This window comes from Panthera tigris, chromosome C1, assembly GCF_018350195.1.
Source record: "Panthera tigris isolate Pti1 chromosome C1, P.tigris_Pti1_mat1.1, whole genome shotgun sequence".
NCBI lineage: Eukaryota > Metazoa > Chordata > Mammalia > Carnivora > Felidae > Panthera > Panthera tigris.
In genome coordinates, this window is record NC_056667.1 from 218306510 (window position 1) to 218325874 (window position 19365).

General features: G+C 58.8%; 1 long non-coding RNA gene across 2 annotated transcripts; it reads right to left on the reverse strand.

The window, feature by feature from the left end:
* Positions 1 to 872: 872 nt before the first annotated feature.
* LOC122241086 lies at positions 873 to 17151 on the reverse strand. 2 transcript variants are annotated; one of them, XR_006221052.1, is made up of 4 exons: positions 16731 to 17151; positions 15687 to 15977; positions 15138 to 15500; positions 873 to 2132 (listed from the first exon to the last, which is right to left on the reverse strand). It is a non-coding gene; the product is annotated as an uncharacterized LOC122241086 (long non-coding RNA). The 2 variants fall into 2 exon arrangements; XR_006221051.1 differs by lacking the exon at positions 16731 to 17151 and having other exon boundaries at positions 15687 to 16718.
* Positions 17152 to 19365: the final 2214 nt, after the last annotated feature.

Genomic DNA, 19365 nt, shown 5'->3' on the forward strand with positions numbered 1-19365 from the left:
ATGGTATGTGCCCCTAACTAGCTCTTATTCACTCCTTCACCAAATGTATCTGCACCCAAGGGTTACATGGGCCTCAGGGGGTTACAGTGGGCAGGAAGGAGAAGGCAATCTACGTGGGATTTACCATGTGTTAATGCAGAGAGGTTGTCCCCCTGCTAATATATGTGCTTCTGGAAGCCATGGCATTGCCTTAATAATCTCTATACACTAGCCAAAGAGTGAATATTTCTTGGATATAAAACAAATGGGGGAGGGGGGGAATGAAAAAAAATGCACTTTTGGAAATGAATTTCATCTGGAGAGAAGTCATCAAAGATGGTGAGAAAAGAGAAAAAAAAAATCTTGGTAACTTTTAAGTAAGAGTGAACAAGGTTTCACTAAACATCAAATGAAAGAGGACCAGGAAAGCGTTGGAAAGGCCCCTGGGCCTCGTCCCTCCTGTCAGTGGCTGGCATGGTTGTGCAGGTGGGTGGTCAGAGCCTCAGGCAGCGGCCTCCCAGCAAGGGCAGTCACTGCCCTTGCCTCCTGCCCCTCTCTGGGGTGGCCCTCAAGAGTCCCGGCCCCTTCCCACTTCTCCTGCTGCTGTGTTGCAACTTTAGGGGACACGGATTTCATCCCTTCTGTTGCCAACACCTTCTGAGAAGAGGCACCTCATTCTTTCCTCGCTGCCCCCCATGACCCGGGTCACAGAGGCGCATACATGACAGGACCAGCCGACAGCAGAGCAGGGCAATACTTAAATAAGAGTTTCAGAGAAGCACAGAGAGTCTTCCCTCATGACGGTGACAAAGCACAGTTGACCTTGAACAACACAGGGGTGAGGGGTGCCTACCCCTCACGGTTGACTACAGAGAACTTTTAATTCCCCAAACTTTAACTACAAGTAGCCTACCATTGACCAGAAGCCTTACTGATGCCATAAGCAGCTGATTGATCCGTATTTTGTACACTGTATGCCTTGTATACTGTATTCTCACAACACAGTCAGCCAGAGAAAAGAAAACGTTTTTAAGGAAGTCACAGGGGAGAGAAAATGCATTTAGTGTGTACTGTAAAAAAGCCACGGGTAAGTGGACACAAGCAGTTCAAACTGCATTGCTCGAGGGTCATCTGCCACAGTCGAGATGCTGGAACACAGCGGCACGCTCAGTAAGTGGTCACAGCGCTTCCCACCATCTTGAGAGATCACGGAGCCATCAGCCATCCAGCAAGTCTGTGTCGTGTGCCTACTGTGCGCCAGACCCCATGGGCGGCTCCGGGATGCACGTCGACATGCATCCCCTGAGGCCGGCACGTTCCGGCCGGAGGAGGCCTGTCTGTCAGTAAGTAAGTGCGGATGTTGTCAGCCAGGTCCTACTTAAAGGCAAGGAGCCCAGAATACGGAAGGAGAAAGACAGGTGCTCGTGGAACAGGACGTCAACTGCCACGGCGCTGGTTTCGTGTGTCTTCTGTCCAGATGCGTAGCTGGTGGGTGAGGGTGTGACACAGCACAGAGAGGGCGCGGTGCTGTCAGGGGGAAGGTGCACAGGGGTCCCCAGCGAGCTGGGAGAGGCTGTCGGACGGCTGGAGGCAGGCCGAGCCTGAGACAGCAGCCGCCCAGGGTGGGGACAGCCAGCAGCAGCCAGTCTGACGGTGACCCAACCTTCAGGCAAAGGGGGGAGTGTTTGCCTCCTCAACACAGCGGCCCGGGGTACAGACTTGATGTCCCCGCTGGTGCCCGGTGTCCTGGATTCTGTGCCCAAACAGCTCGTGTGCTACCAAATATACAGCCAAATGAGCCCCAGGCAGCCTTGTTTGCTGGTTCCTTGCGTCATAAATATGGCAGTTCCAAGATCCTGGAGTTGCATAAAACGTCATGTTTCTTTCCTGCTTTAAATAAAATAAACACTGTTTGAAATGCCCTGTCCCTCCTCTTGGGGGGCCAGGAACCCAGGGGAGTCTCTGCTCCCATGACACATACACTCACGCCCCACACCCACTGGCAAAGACACTCTCCTCGACTGAACTTGAGCCAGGCTGCTCTGAGATCTGGTCACGGTGCAGGGGAGACAGAGACGGACGTCCGCGGACCCGGAGCCCCCACGACGCTGGCGGGACATTGCCAGCAGCTGTGTTTCCTCCACTGGAGACACCTGTGAAGAATGAAGATGCGTCCAGGGGGGCCGAGTGACGGGTGACACAGGAGAGGCCAGGGGTCGGTGCAGGTCGCTAACCAGCATGAACGGGCCAAGTCTCAGCAGCGGCCGTCTCACACACCGCGGCCCTGAAAACCGCCACCTCCTTTCCCAAGAAGGGGCAGCTGCTCAGGAGCCAAAGCAAAGTCCCAACAACTGGACTGTGTCACGTCTACGGGAGGACAGGGGGGTCCTGTTACGTTTTGCTCTGCGCCTCGTGTCCGGGCTCTGAGAGTATGTGGCACAAAGCAAGTGTTGACCACGCGCCTCCTGGAGGCGGAGGGCAGGGCCACACGGGCGGGATGTGGCACGTGAGGGTGGTGGAGCGAGGGAGGCAGGATGCGGGAGGGCGTTCAGCTGGGGACACTGGACTCGAGTCTCCCCGTCAGTGTTTCTCAAACTAGGTTCCGGCAAACTCCGCCCTTCCCGCTCCGGGCTCTCGGGGTCAGCCCGCCAGTGGCCCCTGTCCCAGCGGCAGCTTCATGGTGCAGGACACCCTCCTGGGGACGCTCCCGAAACTTCGCCACGGGGCTGCCTGTGGTGGCCCCAGAGAGGGTGCCAGGGTCTCCTGGGGCAGGAGACAGGGGCTCTGGAATCAGAAAGAGAGTGAAGGACAGGCTGTCAACTCACCCAAACTTCAGCCCTGAAGGGATCTTAGTGGGTGACGAACAGAACCTCCAACTTGTTTATGGCCACAGTTGTGCCACACAGTCAAATGACTAAAAACCATCAGATTGCTCACTTCAAAAGGGTGAACTTCACAATAGAGATTTTATTTTATTTTACATTTTTAATGTTTATTTATTTTTGAGAGAGAGAGAGAGAGAGAGAGAGAGAGAGAAGCAGAGCTCGAGCTGGGGAGGGACAGAGAGAGAGGGAGACACAGAATCCGAAGCAGGCTCCAGGCTCGAGCTGTCAGCACAGAGCCCGGCGCGGGGCTAGAACTCATGAACCGTGAGATCACGACCTGAGCCGAAGTCGGCCGCTTAACCGACTGAGCCACCCAGACGCCCCTGCAATAAAGATTTTTTTGAAAACGGGCATTTTCCACAACGGGGAGCCCCCGACCGAGCTCCTGACCGAGCTTTGGCACGCAGGGGGGCCTGGTGACCTAGTTCGTCAGCAGAAAGAAGCTCGGGAACACGGAGAGAGAGCGGGTCTCAGGGGGCCCTCTGGACGGTGACCCAAAGGGGTTCCAAGGACACATTGATGCGGCGAGTTAAACATAAAGAAAACACCCAAATGTGTGTGGGATTAATGGAAGCGCCAGAACAGTCCATGCCCTTAAAGATCACGCGGGGAAGTCACCGCCCTGGGAACGCTTCGCCACAGCAGAAAATCACAGTCAGAAGCGGGAGACAGAACTCTTTCGATCCAGCCTGCCCATGGAACAAGGTGTCGCCGACCTGGGCTCCCTCCTTCCCTCACCCTGGCCTCACAGCAGAGGGTCGGTCCTTCCCCAGATTCCAGAACGGGAGGAAGAAACTGCCTAGGGGCCTGGGGCCCCACCCCAGGACTCCCCGACATGCATATGCCCATTGACGTGCCCAGAGATGTGTCTCCACCAAGCACTGTCCACGCAGCCTCAAAGCAGAAGTGACTTGCCTCCAAGTTGTCCCCATCCTCCAAGGAGGCTTCTGAAGACCCAAAATCACAGCAAGACACTTTCCTCTCTGCTAAAGTTAATTCTGGTTTTCCTCTTAGTTTTACTGCCATGAAGTGATTAATCAATGTCTCAAACCTCTCAGATTATAATTTTTAGATAATGTTCTACAACTGCGGAGTATTTAAATAACTCTTGCCTGAGATTCCTACATTTTATCCTATTTATAAGTACTGTAATTACACTATCTTTATTATTGCCAATAAATTCACTAAAATAACCCAGACACACAGCCAGATTTTTGTCTTCTAAAATAAATTCAACTTTTTTTCCTCCTTTGGTTTTATTGCTGTTACTAAGTGTTTACGCCATGTTTTAGAGACCTGGTAAGATTATAATTTCAGGGTAGTGTTTTATGTGTTCGTTCCACACATGTGAATCTTATTAGTAAATGGCTCCCATCTCATGTGATTTCTAGACGGAGCGAATCGAACGTTCCTGTCACTCTATTCAACACGTCTCTTCTATTGATCCAGAAACTGCGATATTTGGGCTCTCTCGCAGAAAGCAATTTCCTCCCGTTTGGTGTCACTGCTGCGGTTGGGGGACCATCGCTCAGGTTGACGCTGGACAGGACTGACATCCCTGGGACAGCGATGTGTACGCGGAGCTTCCGTGGCAGAGAATTTCCGAGCGCCCTGTCCCTTCCCGGGTCCTGGACCGGAGGACGGGGTGTGGGTGCGGCCGGCTCTCAGGGCCCCGAACAGGAACTTGGGTGTGGACGGACAGATGGATTCGCTCTAGTTAGGAGACCAATAGGTTCAACTCACTAAATTTAAGTTAAAAAAGTTTGGGGAACACCGTGACGACAGGTCGTGGTTTCCTTCAACACTCACGGTGTGAGCGTGTCGGCTCCGGGAGGCCGGCCCTGTGGACGCGGCTGCCTCCCCACCTCGGCCCCGGGAACCAGGTCCCGACAAGGATCTCCTGCTCGCGTGTGAGTTTTCCTCCACGGGCAGCCCGTCCTCACCCAGGGTCCCCCTGCCCCACTCTGACCCCGGTCAGCGTCTCAGGACCCGGCTCCCCAGAGCTCACTTTGGGGGTTCCCACAGACGAGATGGGCCCATGGGCACATCCGACGGGGACCTGAGCCCAGCAGTGACCCCGAGGGCACGGGGTGGGGCTCGATCTCCTGCAGCCAACCTCCCTGGGCCTTCTGCAGGGAGATAGCCCGAACCCCACTGACTATTTCCAGGCATGGTGACCAGGATTCAAAACACCGGGTCTGGCTTGTTTCTTTTTCAAAATATATGCCAATATTTCTACATCTGGCTGAGATGGAATAACAGGAACTAGAGTTACCCTCTGGTCTGAACCAAGAAAACACCGGACAAAACAGGAAAGGGCTCTCTTGGAGACGCTGGCCATGAGGAAATGAAGGACATTATGCCGCAGGATGGGAACAAAGCCCAGCTGAGCCCCCCGCCCCCCGGTGCCCGCTCACCGCCCGGGGACAAGGGGCTGGAGTGTGGGGAGCTAGATAAGACAGACCCAGGACAAGGAACACTAAGCAGGACACGCGTCTGAGGAAACCAGCAGTCACGTGACTACGAAACTCCGTGGCCCCCGACGAGGTAAAGCACACAACGTCCGGATCCAGTGAAGTGCCACCAGGCGTGCCACGAAGCAGGGAAGTGTGACCCATTAGGACAAGTTGATTGAAACAGGGTGACGTGACGCAGGTGAATGTGTTGGTAGACAGGACACTGCGGCCCTCGTCACAACTTGACCTCGTGCGTTCCAGGAGGGAGGGGGAGACGCGCACCTTAAACAGGGTGGAGAAAGGCCAGAAGGACCCAGATCAGAGGCCCAGAGACAAGAACTGTGAGTCTCATATGGAAAGTGGCTGGATGGGATCAACAGAAGGTCCGATCTTGCAGATGAACTTGAACTTACTGAATTTGAAGGCAGCGTGAGGAAACACGGAGATCAAAACACCAAACCAAGGAGCACAGACCGCATGATTCCACCGACACACGGTTCTTGGACATGACGGCACAGAAGCGCCCCCCACCCTTATCTGCAGGGGATGCTTCCAAGTCCCCCAGCAGATGCCCGAAGCCAGGGACAGCACCAAACCCTCCAGAGACTCTTCTCTTCCACATATGCACCTGCGGTGAAGTGCACTTTAAACTCAGGCACAGCACGAAATTAGCAATAACTAATAATAGGGCAATTATAACCATGCACTGTAATTAAAGGTACGTGAACGTGGTCTCTCTCTTCTCGAAATGTCTTCTTGCCCTGCACTCGCCCCTCCTCCTGGGAGGCTGGGAGGTGACGGAACGCCCACACGGTGAGGTGGGCCAGTGACGAGGGCTTGTGATGCAGGATCATCTGCTCCGGGACCACGGCCGAGCGCCGGTCACGGAGACCACAGTTAAGGGGGGGGGGGGACTGCTGCATTGCACAGTGACAGAACGGTGTCATCACGCACCTGGGGGTGGCGGGGATGGGCGGGCGTGGGTGGAAGGGGCCTCAGAGGAGCATGAGGGACTCCGGGGAGTAGGACAGGTTCAATATCCTGATTGAGGGGCAGGCTTCATGGGAGCAAGCACACGTCCATCTGACGAACTGTACCATGATTTAAAAACATTAAAACGTGGTGTAGGTCAACCACAGCCCGATACAGCTGGTAAATGTGCAAGAGAGAGAGAGAAAATACATGAAAGGCTGCTCAGCCACGTTAGCCAGAGGCCCGTCTGGGCGGACTCACCATCAGTGGTTTTCATTCCCTTCTTTTTGCGTCTGGTTTTGCTAACTTTGCAACCATGCGTTTGTGCTGCTTTTTGTATGATTACCTGTTGCTGCGTATTAAAGAATCACAATTTAGTAGCTCGGCCAACGCTTGCTTCACTGGCCCACGGTTCTGTGGGGCAGGAGTCAGCACGGCGTGACCGGGTTCTCTGCTCGGGGTCTCACGAAGCCGGAACCGACGCGTGACCAGGCTGTGTCCCCTGCGGGCAGTTCTGGGGAAGAACCGTCTCATTCTGTTGACCTGTGGAGGCTGCCCGCACCTCCCTGCTTGGTGGCCCTCGGGCCGGCGGCATCACGCGACCGTCTGCAGGCCGGCAGGACCATACGCGCTCTCTGATCGGACCTCCCCGCTCAGACGTAAAAGGCTCCAGCGACTGGGCCGGGCCCACCCAAACGACCTCCCTTTGGTTGACGTCCAAGTGCACTGGCCCGCAGCCTGAATTATACTCACGAAGTCCTCTTGGCCGTGTGAAGCGTCCACAGATATGCCCACGCCCCATTGCACGGGGAAAAGTGTCCCAGGCAGGTGCCCCACGCGGGGAAATGTCGGGGCCCCTTTAGAATCCTGTCCTCAATAATTGGGTAAAAAGGTTAAGTTTTCTGTAAGATAGAAGGGACACAACTGAGCTGCGGTCTTGCCCAGGACCTGAGAACGAGCGGAGCCCTCGAGGCAGAGCCGGGGGTGGTGGGGGGCCGGCTGCAGAGAGGAGGGCGGCCCTCCGGCTCCTCACCCTCCCCGGGCCGTGCGGTTTTCGGCCCCGGGGGGGCCACACGCCTGACGCTGAGCCAGGAGCTGGGTGAACGGCCGTGAGTTCCCATCGCTTCGTCCGCTGCCCCCTGGGCCTCGGTCACCCCGGGGGGCCGTGGGCCCCTGGCGCAGCCGCAGGGCTCGGAGGAACAGCAGAGCTCTTTCGGGCCTTGCCCTGGACCCGCAAACCCCAATCCTTCCAAAAGCCGTTCCTCGTCAGCACCTCACGCGGCACCTTCGCCACACGACCATTTGTCAGGACAGCGCAAGGGGGGGGCGGTCCCTGCACGGCAGCGGGGGGACGTCCTCGGAAGCCCTCCTCCCCCCAGCCCGCCCAGAGCGCACGCCTCACGGCCCTGGCACGGGGGCACCGTCAGGGTCCCCTGGCCCACGCCCGAGGCTCTGAGGGGGAGGCGACTGCCTGTGTGCGCACATCCCCCCGCTGCCCACGGTGGGTCCCCGGCGCCCTCACCAAGAAGAGAGCACGTCTGGAACCTGGCTCTGTGCTCCCTCCTTCCAGAAGGACCAAGAGTGTCGGCCCCGGTGCTTTTCACATGACCCCCATGCAACCGGATGTGGAACCTGCCGGAACACGGCCTCCAAGGGCAGCAGTTCTGCTGCCTCAGGTGGAGTTACAACCTGGTCCTCATGCTCCACGACCAGGCTCCGCCCGGAGACCCCGGCGCCGCCCCTCGGGCTCCCCGACCCTCTCACCTCCGTGTGACAGCCCCCGGGCCCCCCCACCGCCGTGTCCCAGGCCCATCTGTGCCCGGCGCAGCGCATCCTTGCGGGAAGATCACTCACATATCCGTGACAGGGAAGCGGGTGACACGTGGAGAGGCGTTCACGTCACACCCGGACGCCCGTGCTGTCCACAGAGCAGACAGAGAGGCCGCCTGGGCCGGGCCCAGAGCCCCGGGAGAGCCCTGCCCCGCTCGCCAGGTCCCTCTTCCCGGGGGGGCCTGCCCCGGGGTCCCAGGGTCTGTCCGGGGCTGCGGCCGAGGGACGGATGCACTCTGTTCTGTCTTCACGGGCTGCGTGTTTTCACGTGTTTCCCCCTCAGCGTCTCATTGTTTTCCTCCCAGGCCCAGCGGAGCATCACGTCGGGGGGCCGGGGGCGGAGAGACCGTATCTCTGTTTGTTTGGGTCGATAGAGCATTTTCTTTCCTTGTTCAACACTGTTCAGATTTCCAGATTGTTTTCCACCTCTCGATGGTATCTGGGCCGCGGCCAACAGAAACACACGCGTGCGCCCGCGGCCGAGGCAGGAGCGCAGAAGCAGAGGCCTACGGCTCTTGTTACGTTAGCTTCTCCGGGGCAGATCTGTGTCCATTAATCACGACCAGGCAGGTCCGACTTCCCTGAAGCCAGCCCCCCGGGGTGGGGGGGTGGGGGTAAGTGCCACCAGCCCAGAGTGAACTTCTGGGAGCCAATGCCAGCGTTCTCCCGCAACGGCCAAGCGGGCAGCAACAAACCAGCAGACGCGAGAGGGAAGGCCACGCTCGCGGACGGCGGCAGCTCCCAGTTCTCTGAAGCATCGGGTCGGGAGGCGGGCAGCACGCAGCCCCGATTCCCCGTGGTCCGTGAGGGTGACCGTGCCCAGCTACGGGGAGCCCCGCATCCCACCTGACGCCTGGCCCTGCAGGCCGTACATGTAGGGAGGGGACGCTCCTGGGGTTGCTCTGCCCCCATCACCCCACGACCCCGAGGAGGCCAGGACACATCTTGGAGACCCTCCGCTGCCAGTCTGGCTGATTGGGGTGTGGGCACACAGGTGAGGGTCACTACCGTCCTCAGTCGTGTGTGTGTGAGATATTTTGTAACTGGAAAGGAAGTCTTCTGTGAGTCTTTGGACCTCGGGTGCATCGTTGGAGAGCGGCTCCCCAGGGACCGAGGTCCTGGCGTTTCCCAGCAGGTGAGAGGGGACTCCAGGGCCAGAGAACTCCCTGGCACCCGCGGGATGTCCGCAAAGCTCAGGGCTAACCGGAGGAGGACAGGGCAGCGTGTGTGTGGGGGGAGGGGGGGGCTGCTGTTCTGGAAGCCTGAGACACCCCCGCCCCGCAACCTGCATTAGCAGGGAGCCGGGTCGAGGCCACACGGCTCTGGGCAGAGCTGAGGGACAGAGAGAGGCTGATCGCAAACAAGGGCCAGCGGAGATGTCCACCTGTGGGGGCGCTGACTGTGCTCGTGGACCTGAGCAGCACCTGCTGTCCCCTGACACCCAGAACCACCAGCGTGCCTGGTGACCGGACTTCGGCTCCCCTCCCGCGTGGCACCTCCTCATGAGACCATGCTCCGAGTCCTGGTTTTCTTGGCTAAAACAGAGGTGGACAGGTGAGAAGATCGCTAGGTCCCTCCTCTCCCAGGCTGTGGGTTCACGTGCGACACAGGTGCGACGCATGCAGGACCCAGAGGACACAGGCAGGGGACTGCCGCGCCCTCAGCGTGGCGTGCAAATCCCCCCCGAGGGCATCTCTGTGGGACCAGCAGCCCACAGGCCCGGGGCTCTGGGGACGGGGCCCCGCCCTCTCTGGGGTGCAGGCCACCCGGGCATGACAACTGGCCGAAGCGGCTCCCCGTGGGGCAGGTCGTGTCTGGCCGCCAGCCCTGAGCCAGTGTCCCAGGTGGACGGGCATCCCCCCCCCCACCACGTTCCCCGCCCAGTTCGCCAGGGCAACCAGTCAGCTGGGAGCTCAGCCCCTTCCCGCCTCTTCCCGGCTGGCTGCCCGGCCCCACTCAGGGCCCCACGCCCCCTGGAGGTGGTGGCCACACAGCAGGGTCATCGGAGGATGCTGGAGGCTAGAGAACCCTGGCTCCCGCGTGGACAGCAGTGTCGAAAGGGGAGGGGTGCTAAGCTGGAGCACAGTCCACGGGGGGGCGGGGGGGGGGGTTCTAAGACCATGGTGCGCCACCTGCCCAGCCAGGCTGTGAAGCCACCGCCAGGCCGAGCAGCCGCCCCTCCCTCCGGCCGAGTGCGCGCTGCGTGAGCGGCCTGTCACCGCGCGGGAAACAGAAAAGAAACCACTGTGTTTCTTCGTCAAATCAGAAGAAAGTCCCTTCAAAACTGCCGCATCCAGCGCTCGCTCCTGGCAGCCCAGGCACAGGGGACGTGGCCAGCACCCCGGTGTCCGGCTCCCCTTCCCTGGGCACCCACCGAGCCCCACCCCTGCACCCTGTGGACGGCGCTGCCGTGTCAATGACTCTGGCCGCTGGGCCACGGAAAGAAGAGGCACAGGGACCCAGAAGCCCAGAGGAGCCGGCGCCCGACCTCCCCCACCTCCTACCGCCGCGGGACGGAGAGATGCCAGAGACTGGGGCGGCCGGGCCACGGCCGGGCTGAGCGTCTGTGCGGGGACAGGGGTCCGGGAGGGTGCGCTCCGCCACAGTGTGTGCACCTGGGAGTAAAACCCCCGGTGCTGAGCCGTCTTGTCGCTGCGATGCGGGCCTGGCCCAGCGGGGCGGCGCCCAGGCAGCGGGGGCCTGGAGCCGGGCCCCCCGCTCCCCACTGGCTGTAGAACCCCAAGCAGAGCATCCTGCGTCCACGAACCTCAGCTTGTGCTTCTGGAAAGGCAGGCAGCAGGCCTAGTGCACCGAGCAGCGTGAAAACCAGATGAGAAAACGTGCACGAGGGCCCCGGGGCTTCAAACTCGCCCCAGCCGTCGGCAGACCGGCAGGTGACGTAGGAGCTGTCAAAGTGCGGGACTCGGAGTCAGGCAAGACACCCAGGTGGCAGGGCAGGGGTGCCTCCAAGCTCCTGTGACCCCCTCGGTGAACGGGGGTGAGATGCCGACCTGGGAACACGGCCACTTTCGAGACACGCTGCAGAGCCGAGATGCAAACGCGTCAAGAGTAAAATGACGGAAACGGATGCATCACTCAGAGGCAGACGCGGGAAGGCTGGAGTGGCCGCCCCGGTGGCAAACACAATAGACTTGGGCCAAATATACTGCTGGGGGTCAGCGGGACGCTGTGCGACCGTCCTCGAGGAAGAGCCAATTACAGAGCAGCCACCAGCACATCTCCAGGATCCGTGGAGCAAAAGGGGCAGGAATGGGAGTGCAAGAGACCTTTCGACAACCACGGCGGGAGCCTTCAACACCCCCCGCGGCCCACAACAGATGTGGCCAGGACACGATCACCGGGAAATAGACCCAAACGCACAGAAAACCTGCCAGCCTTCCACGGGGCGCCCCACCAACCACAGGAGACGCCTTTCGGGAGCACACACGGAACGTTCTCTGGCACAGACCACGTGCTGGCCGCAAATAAACCTCCGTCGCGAGAAAGGACGGAAACAGCGCTGTGTTCTGTGACCGACACGAAATGGTAACCAAACCGGGAAGCTCGCAGCGACGTGTTAGACGACACGCCCTAAATAATAAATAACTAAGGAGTCCAAGGATAAATCAGAAAGTAAGCCTCCGAATACTTCGAGATAAAACAAAAACGAGACCCAACAGGCCCGCACGTGCATGGTGTGGCTAAGGGTTGCTAGAAGGACACTCATGCGCTAAGTGACTGCGTTAAAAAAGCACTATCTCGGGACGCCTGGGTGGCTCAGTCCGTTAAGCGTCTGACTCTTGATCTCGGCTCAGGTCGTGATCTCACGGTTCATCAGTTCAAGCCTGGAGCTGGGCTCTGCGCTGACAGTGCTGAGCCTGCTTGGGATTCTCTCTCCCTCTCTCTCTGCCCCTCCCCTGCTTGTGCTCTCTCTCAAAATAAACTTAAAAATAAAATAAAATAAAATCGTAAAAAAGGAAGAGACCTACCTCAAGTCTTTCTGACTTGCCATCTGACGACACCGGAAAAAGAAAGCACAATAAATGTCAAGGAAGCTGAGGGAAAGAGCTCGTAGAAATTAGAATGGAAGTTAATGAAAGAGAGAATGAAAAAAAAAAAATGCAGAAGAATCCACGAAACCAAAGCCGGTTCCTTGGAAAGTTCAATAAAGCGACCACCCGTTAGCCAGCCTGACCAAGGAGAAAAGAGAGGAGACTCCAAACTACTAAAATCGGAAAGGAAAAGAGGCGGCACCACCACCAACCTCACAATAACACCAAGGCTTGTAAAGGAAAGGGCGTGTTGGTGATGACGGCAGCGCCGGGAGGCTGGCGCTCTGCAGGTGGGAATGCGACAGGAGCAGCCGCTGTGACGCCCGTCAGCCCCTCGGTGAATCAGAGCTACCGCGTGGCGCAGCGACCACTCCTGGGTAGACGCTCGACAGAAGTGAAAACACGCGGCCACGCGAACAGTTGTGCAAGGACACTCAGATCATCAGGTGGAACCGACCCCCGACGCCCATCAACTGATGCCCGTGAGAGCCACACGTGGCACAGCCACACAGAGGGGCGTGTCGTAGACTCTAAGTCCAAAGTTCTCTTTTGGCCAGCAAAAGAGCGGACGCAGGATTCAGACGAGAGATGGCTACTGTTCGGGAAAAAGACAAGAGCCCGGAATAAGGGTCCTTGCCCCGTCTTTATTCAGATCAGAAGGCTTGCAAACGCGATGGGCGTGTACAAAGAGACAAAGAAACCAGGAACGTTAACTTGTGGATGTGAGGGGGGAAGGGGGATTTCGAAGACATACAGCGTTTGGGGCTTGGGTCAACATAAAACAAAATCCAGGCGCCGGGCAGATGGGTAGATGGTTGTTAACAGCGGACAGGAGGCGCCGTGCCTGTTTGTCTTTGCCGGCCTAGGGCAGGGTTGACAAGACATCTTTTCTTTTGTTAACCATCTCCGCTCAGGGCTGCTTTGCCTAAAGTGCAGCCGTCCAAAGTCTAATTCACCGATTTACCGAACCTGGCCCTATTCTCCTATGAAAGCAGCTTTCTGCTATAGTACTAAATTTGGGGTGCTTTCACCCTGAATATCTACTCTTGTTATTCCTGTGTATTGGGCACCTTTGTGCCATTTATCTCTCAGGTCTTGGCGTCTCTCTCCCTATTTTGGGGGGCTCAGCACCCCCTCCCTACTCTCGGGGTGTCTTTGCACCCCCCTATTCTTGGAGTGCCAACCTGGTTTACCCAAACTCGGGTGTGCGCATTACATTGACTTCGTATTTCTTTGTGCCTTGTTAACCCACTGGTGTAAGCCCGGGGGGTTCCTAAGCTTATCCCCCACAGGGCGTTATTCGGCCACGACGAGGGAAGATGTGCTGACACCTGCTACAGCCTGAATGGACCTTAAACACACGCTCGGTGAGAGAAGACACGAAGGAAAGGTCCAGAACAGGCAAAAGTGCACAGACACAAAGTGGATCAGCGGTGACTCGGGGTGGGGGCGGGGGGGATACCGAGCGTGAGTGCTAAGGGCCGGGGTTTCCTCCTGGGTGAACGAGAGGTTTTAAAACTCACCACGGTGACGGCTGCACGTATCTGTGAGTATACTAAAAACCACCGAATTGCACACTTAGAAATAAAACAACAAAAATGTCAGCCCGACAAACGCAGCAAAGCACAAATGGGAAAATCGTTCGTGCCTGCAGAGATGAGAAGAGCCTGCTGAGAGTGCTACAGGGCGACAAGGATGCCAGGAAGTGACTCAGAAGCGCGAGCCCAGGTGGCCGGACTTCGGCTCCGAGAGGGGTTAGCCTGAGAAAGAACAAAACGCACACGTAGCCGTCCCGCCCGAGGCCCGGCCGAGCCCGGCTCCGTGGGACCCCGCTAAGCGTCTGACCCAGCCTCTCACCGGCCTTGCGTGAGGGGATCCCCAGCCCCAGGGTCCCAGTTCCACTGGACTCTGGGGTGGCGGTCGGAGTCCCAGCTGTGTCCACACTGCGGTCCACCCTACTGGTCACCCTGTCCCCAGGCAGGAGCGGGAGACGGCAGGCTCTGGGCGCCCGCCCTCCCGAGTGGGGTCTAGATCAGACAGCAGCTCAGGAGCCTACCTATGCGAATCATGCCCAGTGCCCGTGGGCTGGGGCCTGCCTCGAGCTCATCTCGTTCAAAACATCAGACGGATTTCCAAAAAACAGGGGTGGAGACGCAGGCGTGGCCTGGGGCCGGGTCTCCCACGGGAGTCCCCGCCGTGGGCACCGGAGATCAAGTTCACATTTCCCTGGGACGAAACATTGAAAAGGCAGCAGGGTGGAGCCCAAAGGAAGCCTGCTGACCACACCCCGAGGTCAGACACTCCCGTGTCCCAGCCAGCGTGGGCACTACCGGGGTGGTCGGGAAGGCCTGCCCTGGGCCGGCCCTGTTTTCCGAGGCGCCCACCAGCAGTGGGCAGAGCACGAAGGCGGCCCGGAGACAGTGGGCAGAGGATTCCCACCCGGGGAATGATGCTGCTGCCGATGAAGGCTACGCGGACAGTCTTAGGCCACGAAGTAAAACGGGTAACTCGCCATCGCCACAAGCGCTAATTCGGGAGCTAAATAACCACTGTCGCTGTTAGAAAAGTGATCTAGAACCCGCTCCATCGGTATAAGCAGAGCGAAGGGCCTTCCGCGCCGATAGGCCAATTGACACGAACCCCGGACGGGCATTTTAACGTCAGCGAACCCGCAGGAAACAGATGTTGGAAGTGGCTGAGAATTACACGGGGGGCGGGCAAGAGACCGCTGGGGATAGAGGGCAGGCGGCAGGTCGCCTCCGTCAGCTGGAGGACAAGTGGGTGTGCGTTTTACTTCAGATACTATCCAGCGTCTGCTACGATCGCACACGGCTGCACTGAAATAAAACAAGCAGAGGAGGAGGGAAGCCGGGGGGACAATCCTCTGTTGTCCCCGGCACTCGCGAACGGCTCGTGCAGGTGTGTTTAAACACCTGGCCTCACTTGCCGGCTCGTTGCCTTACCTTCTGTCCCTGCTGGCTCCAACTGCCTGTCTCTTCAGGGCAGGGCTTGTACCGATTCCTAAGCTGGTCCGGGACACATCAGCGGGGACAGAATTTGTGAAGTTTCCATTTAATGTTTGAACCGATTGTGGCTCATGAATACACACGCCTAATATCTTTGGAGACACCCTCCCTCCAACACAAGCTGCGACTGAGGAAAGCTGTTCCCTCGCGGTCGGTCCTCACAGGGAGACACTGGTCAAAACGCAGCTCTCGGGGGACGGCCCAGGACCCCCGGGATTGTGCACAAGTATCTGTGTTCGTCGTATCTTCACATGAATCGGAACTCCAGCTAGCCAACGTTCCCGATAGTCTTTTGTGTACCTGAAAAAAAAAAAAAAAAACGTTTGGCCAAGAGAAAACCCAAAACCAAATGCATCGCACTTCGTATGAAACTGTTCGCTGTCCAAGTTGGGTGTCACACATTGTGACATGGGCCCTTCGGACCCAAGCTGCCTCGCAGGAGGTCCTGCCCTCCCTCTGGGGCCAGCGCTCAGCTTCTCTGCCTACCACACAAGGTGGGCCAGTTGAGAGGTCAGCAGGGCCCAGGATGCACGTAGACTTTCCAGTGGTTGGAAGGTGCCGGAAGGTAGAGGCAGGTGGGCCCCAGAGATTCAGCCGAGAAGCATCTCGTCCAGACACAAGCCGGTAGTTGGCTCTGTTCCCGGTTTGTCACCCACCGTCAGGGTCTCTGTCCCTCACTGCTTGGCACACCTGCATTCTGTGACAGGACAGCCCTTCTCCAGTGGCCCGAGTCATCCCTACCTGGTTCTGCTAAAGACGACTTTCCTCTAACAGCACCTGTAATCAACATTTTGGTGTTGGGTTTGTGGGAAAGTTAACGGCTGGAAGGAAATGAAAATTCTTCTGTTTCTGTTTTAAAAGTAGTCTGAAGCAGTTACAAGATTTTATGTTGCCTGGTGGTGTATCAGTTGGGACTTTTGGCTGCACGTAACAGAATGACCCTGCGATAGTTTAAGCAGAAAAGCAAATTTATGCTGAGGCTGCTGGACAGCTTGTGAGCACGGGGCTGGGAGGCGTAAATCAGGGAAGGGAGACGGCTTCCCCCTTCATCTGCTTGACCCCGGCCCTCGGAGCCACGCGATGGTCAAGTTCTCAGTTCTGCCCCCCACCCAAATTCCGACTTCTCCTTCTGGGCTCTGGCGCACAATTCCAAGGGGGGACCAGGATCCTGGCAGACATCAGATGACACGGTCCATTAGGGTTAATTCCAGGAGGGCTTAACAAAGAGACCAGTTACTAACGTGCGGGCAGGGAGAGGGTACGGGAACCACAAGGGACCAGAAGACAGGAGGCAGCCTCTGGGGGCTGTGACCTCAGCGGGGACACAGCCAGGGACGGGGAGCCAGCAGGAACGGTAGGTATCCTGACTCCTGGCCCCCCTCCTCCCCATCTCCTGCTGCGCAACCCAACAGGCCAAACGCAGGGGGGGAGCAGAAGTCCCAGGGGGACCCCCAGGGGGAGGCAGGCAGATGTTGGCCACACTGGCCCGCTTGCCAGCACAGAAAGCGGGTGGGCAAAGCCCTGCCTCACCTGTCCGGTATCTGGAGTATCCACACAAGAAGACCCTGATTGGCCCAGCTTGGATCACGTGTCCACCCCTGAGCCAATCGGCTGAGACCAGGAGAAGCGACAAGTGTGCCAATATGGCAGCCCCCACGTGAAGGCGGATGCAGGGGTGGAGCGGGTGGCACCTGCGGGGAATGAGCCCGCCGCGCCGAGTGCCCCCGCCCCACGCCTCTCTTGATAACGTCACGACTGCCTCACAGCACGGCCGAAACGCGCGGGCCACCGACCCCCAAGCGCGGTGCCCTCGTCCACGCTGAATATGGGGCGGGAATGTTCCTGAGACACCCCAAATTCGGCAGGTCCCTAGTGTCTTCTGTCAGCGTAGCCCTGGGCTCTGCAGGAGCTGAGGGCTGGTCTCTGCGGAGCCCATTAGGCGGAGTCTGAGCCGTAGTGGGGGGGAGGGGGCAGAGGGCTGGGGGTGGGGGCAGCTGAGCCCGGGGGTGGGGCCGAGCCTTGGGGGGCGGGGGGAGCTGAGCCGGGGGGTGGGGTTTGGGCCCAGGGGGCGGGGTCTGAGCCTGGGGGCGGGGGGAACCGAGCCAGGGGCGGGGTCTGAACCTGGGAGGCGGGGGGACCTGAGCCCGGGGGTGGGGTTTGGGCCCAGAGGGAGGGGTCTGAGCCTGGGGGCGGGGGGAGCCGAGCGGGGGTTGGGGGGGGCGCGGTCTGAGCCTGCGGGCGAGGTCTGAACCTGGGAGGCGGGGGGAGCTGAGCCCAGGGGTGGGGTTTGAGCCCGGGGGGCGGGGTCTGAGCCCGGGGGTTGGTGGGTAGCCTGCGGGATGGGGGCTGAGTTTAAGGGGTTGGGGGGGTTGAGCCGGGGGCGGGGGCTGGGGTTGTACACGTGGAGTCAGGGTGTTGTTTGGCGCTTAATAGCCCTGGCTTTGGAAGATAACTGGGAGGAGTCCAAGTGGGATCCAGTATCTAGGCCCCAAAGATGCTTTCTGAAGCCCCAGTTTTGTTCTGTTACTCTGCTGATGAGCCTCGGCCCCGGTGAGCAGTCCCTCCCTGGGAGCTGGAACCCGGCCGGGCTCCCTGGTCTGCGTCAGCGTGGAACCCTCCAGGCTGCTCAAGAAGGCAGCAGGGTTGAAAACCGCATGCAGGCGCCATCCTGGGGGCCCTCCTTTGGTGCAAAGGTACTCAAAATGATGAACACGGGTTCCCGTGGCCAGAGTGTCATCACTTCATGACATCTGGGCTCCACACCTCTCCTAGATCAGAGACCTCTGCTGCCGTCAGTCCTCCCAGGTGTCGTGGGGAGGGGAGGGGAGAAGAGGGCAACCAACCAAAGCCTGAGCCTTGCCTTCCAAGCCCCTACTCCTCCCCATCTGCCATCCTCCCCCTCCTCTTTCCCCTCCCCGTGCCAGCACCCGGAGCCCGGAAAGGTTGGTCCCCCCAGAGACACCCCGAGGGAGCCATCTCAGACACTGCATTTTCCTCTGCTCCCCTCCCCCAGGCTGGATTTCTAGAACTAGGAGCTGATGCTGCAGACTAGGGGAGCTTTGCTCCCGGTGAACTTGAACCCGGGGGTTTCTAACCCCCAAAGAGACCAGGCCCTAACAGGTGCACCAAGGGGGCAGGTGGCCAACATCAGGACCAAAGACTCCTTCACTCCCTTCTCTCTGCACGTGGAGCTCGTGGGCATTTCTCGTGACTCACTCCCGCTGGCTAGCGACACTTCAGCATGTGCAAGACTAGAACCAGGCGCGCCCCCGCGGATCAGGCGAGAGGTCTGCGAAAAGAACAGGAGTCCTCGTGAGCGAGCGCAGCTGACATTTCTTCTCCGCTGGTCATTTGTCTGCCCTCTCTCCAGGTGGGGGCGGACCATGAGGATCCCCTTTCACAGAAAAGCAGCAGCAGACCGGACGCTGCGGGAGAACCCGGCGGGCCTGGCCCCTGGAGGTGGCTGGCAGATGGTAACTTTCATTCCGGAGAAAGCAAGTCTCCAAACTCACCAAGGTCAGCTGGAGAGGCTGGTGGGCCTCAGAGCCCAGACATCTAACCACCCGGCCACCTTGCCCCATCCCCGCGGGGCAGAGAAGGCTCCGGGGCCTCAGATGCCACATAAGGGAGAAGCCCGTGTTTGGGGGGAGGTGGGGGGGAGGTGTGCACCGGGATCACGCCAAAGCCAGCCGGCACAGGCTTCCGGTGTCTTCTTGGCTCTGGAGGGAGGAGGCAATGAGGGGGCAGTGAGGGATTCGGCCTGAGCCCCAGGCGCAGACACAGCAGAGGAACTTGGATCTAATGCTGAACGTTTCTGTGCTCACATTTCGGAAAAATAAATACTGTGTTCACCCAAAGCCCTCACTGTGGCCTTCTCCACCGGGCTCTTCACGCCTGGGTTGGGGGGGGAGGGAGGAGGGGCGGCGCTGCAACTCATAAGATGGGTCAGGAAGTCAATCTAGTGGCTCAAAACTAGCGTTTTCTTCCTAACGAGTAGAACAGACTGGAACATAACGACACGGAAGATGCCAGACTGCGCAGTCCAGAGAGGGGGCTGTTCCGTGAAGAGACTTTCCTGTCGCGCACATGTACACAGAGCATGGGTACATGGGGCGGGGTCATGCTTTGTGACACACTGTGAATGTCCTTGCTCTGTCAAGAGCGG